The sequence below is a fragment of the Schistocerca piceifrons genome, chromosome 3, assembly GCF_021461385.2.
Source record: "Schistocerca piceifrons isolate TAMUIC-IGC-003096 chromosome 3, iqSchPice1.1, whole genome shotgun sequence".
Taxonomy (NCBI): Eukaryota; Metazoa; Arthropoda; class Insecta; order Orthoptera; family Acrididae; genus Schistocerca; species Schistocerca piceifrons.
Window position 1 is genome coordinate 940,981,502 of NC_060140.1, and position 7,285 is coordinate 940,988,786.

At 47.2% G+C, this 7,285-nt stretch overlaps 1 pseudogene; it reads left to right on the top strand.

Moving 5' to 3' along the window:
- The first annotated feature begins 6,937 nt into the window (after window positions 1–6,937).
- Window positions 6,938–7,055, top strand: LOC124790861 (annotated as a pseudogene).
- The last annotated feature ends 230 nt before the right edge of the window (window positions 7,056–7,285 follow it).

Here is a 7,285-nt window from a genome sequence, read left to right on the forward strand (position 1 = left end):
CGGTCAACGCACATTGGAAGCGTGTATTCGTCATCGCCATTCTGGCGTATCACCCGGCGTGATGGTATGGGGTGCCATTGGTTACGCGTCTCGGTCACCTCTTGTTCGCATTGACGGTACTTTGAACAGTGGTCGTTACATTTCAGATTTGTTACGACCCGTGGCTCTACCCTTCATTCGATCCTTCCGAAACCCTACAATTTTGCAGGATAATGCACGACCACATGTTGCAGGTCCTGTACGGGCCTTTCTGGACACAGAAAATGTTCGACTGCTGCCCTGGCCAGCACATTCTCCAGGTCTCTCAACAATTGAAAACGTCTGGTCAATGGTGGCCGAGCAACTGGCTCGTCACAATACACCAGTCACTACTCTTGATGAACTGTGGTATCGTGTTGAAGCTGCATGGCCAGCTGTACCTGTACACGCCATTCAAGCTCTGTTTGACTCAATGCCCAGGCGTATCAAGGCCGTTATTACGGCCAGAGGTGGTTGTTCTGGGTACTTATTTCTCAGGATCTATGCACCCAGATTGTGTGAAAATGTAATCACATGTCAGTTCTAGTATAATATATTTGTCCAATGAATACCGGTTTTCATCTGCATTTCTTCATGGTGTAGCAATTTTAATGACCAGTACTGTATGATGACTGTTTCTCCCTGTGTAGCTCGGCATCAACAAAATATCCAGAGGAAAAATTAGGTGACTGAAATTTCGCGAGAAGATGGCGCCGCAGCGAGAAACGTCTTTGTTTTAATGATGTCCACCACAAATCCATTAGCAAGTCCGTGACACGCTCTCCCCCATTTCTCGATAATACAGCCCTTCTTTGAACTTTCTCGATGCACTCCGTTAATCCCCACACCGCGCAGCAGTAATCCGAAAGAGGAGGGACAAGCGTTGCGTTTAGTAAACTTGTTGCATCTTCTAGGTGTCCCGCCGATGCAACGCAGTCTTTGGTTCGCATTCCCCACAACATTTTCTGTGTGTTTTTTCCAATTTCAGTTGTTCGTAATTGTAACTCCTAGCTATTTAACTGCATTTACGGCCTTTAGATTTGATTGATTTGGTTTAAATGGCTCTGAGCACTATGAGACTTAACATCTGAGGCCATCAGTCCCCTAGAACTTAGAACTACTTAAACCTAACTAACCTAAGGACATCACACACATCAATGCCCGAGGCAGGATTCGAACGTGCGACCGTAGCGGCCGCGCAGTTCCAGACTGTAGCGCCTAGAACCGCACGGCCATTCCGGCCGGCTGATTGATTTATCGTGTAACCTAAGTTTAACGGATTCCTTTTAGCACTCGTGTGGGTGACCTCACACATTTCATTATTCAGGGTCAATTGTGAATTTTCGCACCGTACAGATATCCAACCAAAATCGTTTTGTAATTCGTTTTGATCTTCTGAGGACATCACTAGACTATAACCGACCGCATCATCTACAAACAACGTATAACAGTTGCTCAGATTGTCTCCTAAATCATTTACACAGATGAGGAACTGCAGAGAGCCTATAACAGTACCTCGTGGAACGCAAGAAATCACTTCTGTCTTTTACTCGATATCTTTCCGTCAATTACCACGAACTGTCACCTCTCTGACAGGCAGTCAGTCGAGTTCAAATGGTTCAAATAGCTCTAAGCACTATGGGACTTAACACCTAAACAATCAGTCCCCTACACTTAGAACTACATAAACCTAAGTAACCTAAGGACATCACACACATCCATGCGCGAGGAAGGATTCGAACCTGCGACCGTAGAAGCAGCGCGGTTCCGGACTGAAGCTGCTAGAACCGTTCGGCGACAGCAGCCGGCAATTCAGTCGAGTAACTGGGACGATATTCCATAAGCACACAATTTGATTACAAGCCGCTTGTGTACGGTGTCAAAAGCCTTTCGGAAATCTAGAAGAATACGTTGCAAAATCCTGTTGCATATCTACGTTAACGATATGGATTGCTCCTACTGATTTTCTTGAACATTGATGTGACCTGTGCAACTTTCCGGTCTTTAACTACCCTGTTGCATACTTACCTAGCACACATGTTTTCAAACGGCTGCAGCGCGGAAGTGGCACGCCTCCGGACTGGGGTTCCCATTCAAAATACTATGTTCTCACTCCGCTCCACATGTCACAGAAGCCCACAACGAGAATTTCCTAAAACCGTGTATACTATTTAAATAGTCAGCATCAATTAAACGCAGGCTGGAGAATTCTGTAATTTCTCACATGAAAAGCACCGGCAATCACCTCGTAACTGATGATGGATTCTGTAAACAGTTTGGTGAGTGGTGAGATAGAAAATATGGAGGAGTTGGCGCTAGTGTCGACTCGACATATCTACATTCATTTGAACATTCTTACTGTGATCATGCCTTTGTCTCCCTCTACAATTCTTACGCCCCACCCCCATACGTCCCTCCATTTGACCCCACTGCTCGGTCAATGTGTAAGTCTACTCGAAAATTTACGACGGTTTAACTTTATTGACCTCATTTGGGCTGAGACGGTAGTCCCCGTGTGGGGCCGCAGTTGGATCATAATGCATCGGGAAAGATCGCGGAACTCGATAGTTGTGTTAACCTGGCGTCTTCCTTCAAATAGTTTGTCACACGGCAGTGCTGGCAAGGCGTCGGTTTTTCGTCAGCTACTATAGCCTAAAACGGACTGTTGCCGTACGTGCTTAGGCATACTACACTACTGGCCATTAAAATTGCTACACCAAGAAGAAATGCAGATGATAAACGGGTATGCATTGGACAAATATATTGTACTAGAACTGACTTGTGATTACATTTTCACCAATGGCACCCCATACCATCACGCCGGGTGATACGCCAGTATGGCGATGACGAATACACGCTTCCAATGTGCGATGACCGCGATGTCGCCAAACACGGATGCGACCATCATGATGCTGTAAACAGAACCTGGATTCATCCGAAAAAATGACGTTTTGCCATTCGTGCACCCAGGTTCGTCGTTGAGTACACCATCGCAGGCGCTCCTGTCTGTGATGCAGCGTCAAGGATAACCACAGCCATGGTCTCCGAGCTGTTAGTCCATGCTGCTGAAAACGTCGTCGAACTGTTCGTGAAGATAGTTGTTGTCTCGCAAACGTCCCCATCTGTTGACTCAGGGATCGAGACGTGGCTGCACGATCCGTTACAGCCATGCGGATAAGATGCCTGTCATCTCGACTGCTAGTGATACGAGGCCGTTGGGATCCAGCACGGCGTTCCGTATTACCCTCCTGAACCCACACATTTCATATTCTGCCAACAGTCATTGGATCACAACCAACGCGAGCAACAATGTCGCGATACGATAAACCGCAATCGCGATAGGCCTCAATCCGACCTTTATCAAAGTCGGAAACGTGATGTTACGCATTTCTCCTCCTTACACGAGGCGTAACAAGAACGTTTCACCAAGCAACGCCGGCAACTGCTGTCTGTGTATGAGAAATCGGTTGGAAACTTTCCTCATGTCAGCACGTTGTAGGTGTCGCCACCGGCGCCAACCTTGTGTGAATGGTTTGAAAAGCTAATCATTTGCATATCACAGCATCTTCTTCCCGTTGGTTAAATTTCGCGTCTGTAGCACGTCATCTTCGCGGTGTAGCAATTTTAATGGCTAGTATTGTATTAAGCTTTGCACTTTTTGACAACAGTAATGATTCCATTACCGAAAAAACAAGGAACCAAGAAATGCAGCGAGCACAGGACAATCAGCCTCATTTCACATGCAGCCAAAGTGATGTTAAGAATAATTAATAAAAGACTTGAAAAAGTAATAGAGGAGAATCTCGGCGAGGAGCAGTTTGGCTTTAGACGGAATACGGGCACCAGAGATGCAATAGGGCTCCTACGACTCTTGGGAGAAAGGTTTATTGAAAAAAGGAAGAGACCTATATATGTGCTTCATCGATTTAGAAAACGCATTTGACAATGTGGTTTGGGACAAGCTGGCGACTATTATGAGGGAAAAGAGAGTGGGCTGGAAAACCAGAAGACTTATAAACTCATTATACCTTAATCAAAAAGTTTCAGTTAAAGTGAGAGGAGAAAGTAGAAACTGGATCAGACTAGGGAAAGGAGTAAGTCAAGGATGCTGTTTATCACCTACTCTTTTCAACCTATACTTGGAAAATATGATTGACCAATGCTCGTTAGATGACAAAGGAGTAGAAATTGGAGGAAGAAGAGTAGGGTGCTTGAGATTTGCTGATGACATGGTCCTTCTAGCCACAGGAGAAAAAGAATTACAGAATTTGGTGGACACCATTGCAACTAACGGAAAAAATATGGAATGAAAATTAACACAAATAAAACAAAATTATTGGCAATAGGAGGAAATAAGGAAATAAAAATTGTGCTGAATGGAGAAACACTAGAACAGGTGCAAAATTTTAAGTATCTTGGAAGCAGGATAGACACCGACTGGAAGTGCACCACAGAAATTAAAACAAGGATAGCAATGGAAAAAGAGGCGTTTTATAAGAAAAGGAGAATCTTCTGCAGCGGTCTGGACAGAGAACTCAGGGAGAGACTCATAAAATGTCTTGTATGGAGTGTTCTTCTATATGGCGCTGAAAAATGGACTATGAGGAAAAAAGACAGAGAAAGGCTGGAGGCTTTTGAGATCTGGGCATGGCGGAAGATGGAAAGAGTAAGTTGGATGGACAGAGTAAAAAAATGAAGAGGTACTGAGAAGAGTGGGAGAGAAAAGACAGTTACTAGGTGTAATAAAGAGAAGAAAAAGAAATTGGATTAGGCATATATTAAGAAAGATTGACGAACTGATAAAAACAGTTTTAGAAGGTTATGTAGAAGGGACATGGAAGCGAGGAAGGAAGAGATTCCAGATACTGGATGACATGATGCACGGTACAACATACAGCAGCCTTACGAAGGATGCAATGGATGGCAGAAAATGGAGAGGCAAAGGACCTGCTAACATAGCAGATAACTGATGATGATGACTTATTAACACAGTTGTTGATGTCCTGCTGAAGGACATCGTGCCAAATTCTGCCCAATTTGCGCGTCAGATCGTCGAAATCCCGAGATGATTGGAGGGCCCTGCCCATAATGCTCCACACGTTCCCAATTGGGGCGACGTCCGGCGACATTGCGGGCCAAGGTAGCGTTTGGCAAACCACGGAAACGCGCAATAGAAATTCTCGCCGTGTGCGGGCGGGCTTTACCTTCATGAAATGTAAGCCCAGGACGGGTTGCCACGAAGGGCGACAAAACGGGGCGTAGAATGTCGTCAGCGTACCGCAGTGCTGTAAGGATTCCAGCGGACGACAACCAAAGGGGACCTGCCATTGAATGAACTGACACTTCTGGTTGTCGAACTGTATGGTTGTAAGGTTGGTACCTACCACTGTCCGTGGCGTCTCCAGAGACGTCTACGCTGGTCACAGGGGCTCAATTCGAAGCGGGACTCATCACTGGAGACAATTCTACTTCAGTGAATGGGATTACAGGCCGAATATGCCCGATGCCACTGGAAACGGGCTTGTTGGTGTACAGAGGTTAATGGCACACGGCACAAGGGGCGCTTTGATCTCAGCTCCCTTTCTGTGAGTCGCCTATTAATGGTCCTTGAAGCACCAGTTGCTCATCGGGTCGATGGTGACGATGAATTCAGAGCTTTGAGTGCCCCTCTGACCATTGCTTGAGCCTCGGTTTGTGTCGTCTCTCTAGGTCCACCGCTTCCTTCTTAACGCCGGCCGCGGTGGCCGTGCGGTTCTGGCGCTGCAGTTCGGAACCGCGGGACTGCTACGGTCGCAGATTCGAATCCTGCCTCGGGCATGGGTGTGTGTGATGTCCTTAGGTTAGTTAGGTTTAAGTAGTTCTAAGTTCTAGGGGACTTATGACCTAAGATGTTGAGTCCCATAGTGCTCAGAGCCATTTGGACCATTTTTTTTTAACTTCCTTCTCAACGCTGGGTTCAGCCACGGTCCACTCATTCCTGCCAACACCGTCTAATAGTGGCATCGCTCCTATTCAAATGTCGAGCGATTCGCCGATTACCTTAACCGGCTTCTTTGAGCCCAGCTGCCCGTCCTGTCTCAAATGTGGATATCCGTGCCTATTGTTCAGGCACCTGTCTGCGAGGCATAGCTACTGTCCAACAGAGTACAAGGAATGAAATTCTCAAAGCCCTGGTATCGACATGTCCCTGGGTCTATTGTGCTTGCTAGCTGCGCGGTGAAATTGGCTGGAGTACCACACTTTCACCCATCGGCCGCCAAAGTTTACAGTTTTACATTTTCCGTCGATACCTGCCCCGATATCAGTTTGTGACCAGGCTGCATAACTTGTTCGTGGTGCGTCTTTTTTTTTGTCTTAGTGTATTTAACAGGTTCGTAGAAGTGCTATTCACATTCACACATTGGGACTTCAGTTTCAGAGTCAAGTCTGTTTCTCCACTGGACCACTGGGAGAGACAGCCGGAGTCTCTTGGTATGGGGTCAAATGGTTCAAATGGCTCTAAGCACTATGGGACTTAACATCTATGGTCATCAGTCCCCTAGAACTTAGAGCTACTTAAACCTAACTAACCTACGGACATCACGCACATCCATGCCAGAGGCAGGGTTCGAACCTGCAACCGTAGCAGCAGCGCGGTTCCGGACTGAAGCGCCTAGAACCGCTCGGTCACAGCGGCCGGCGGTACGAGATCACTTCAGTTCTTGTGAGGCCAAAGGAGGAGCTGCTTCAGTAAAGCAGCAGCGGCGTCATCAAGATCCATCTACTGGCAAAAACGTCTGGACTAATTGCTGACGTGGTGATCACACGTGTCACTATCATACATCCTCGTACTGGCCTGTAAGCAGCATCGGCCAGTCAGAACACCAAGGCCTAACCCACGAGTGGTGCTTACGTCTTACGTGTATAGTCTAAATATTTTGCCAACGGCCATGCCGCAGTGGTAACACAGGTTCCCGTCAGATCACCGAAGTTGAGCGCTGTCGGGCTGGGCTAGCACTTGGATGGGTGACCATCCAGTCTGCCGAGCGCTGTTGGCAAGCGGGGTGCACTCATCCCTTGTGAGGGAAACTGAGCAGCTACTTGATTGAGAAGTAGCGGCTCCGGTCTCGTAAACTGACATGCGGGCGGGAGAGAGGCGTGTTGACCACATTCTCCTCCGAATCCGCTTCCACTGACGCCTGTGGCCTGAGGACGACACGGCGGTCGGTCGGTACCTTTGGGCCTTCATCGCCTGTTCGGACGGAGTTTACTTCTTCTAGGTAAATGA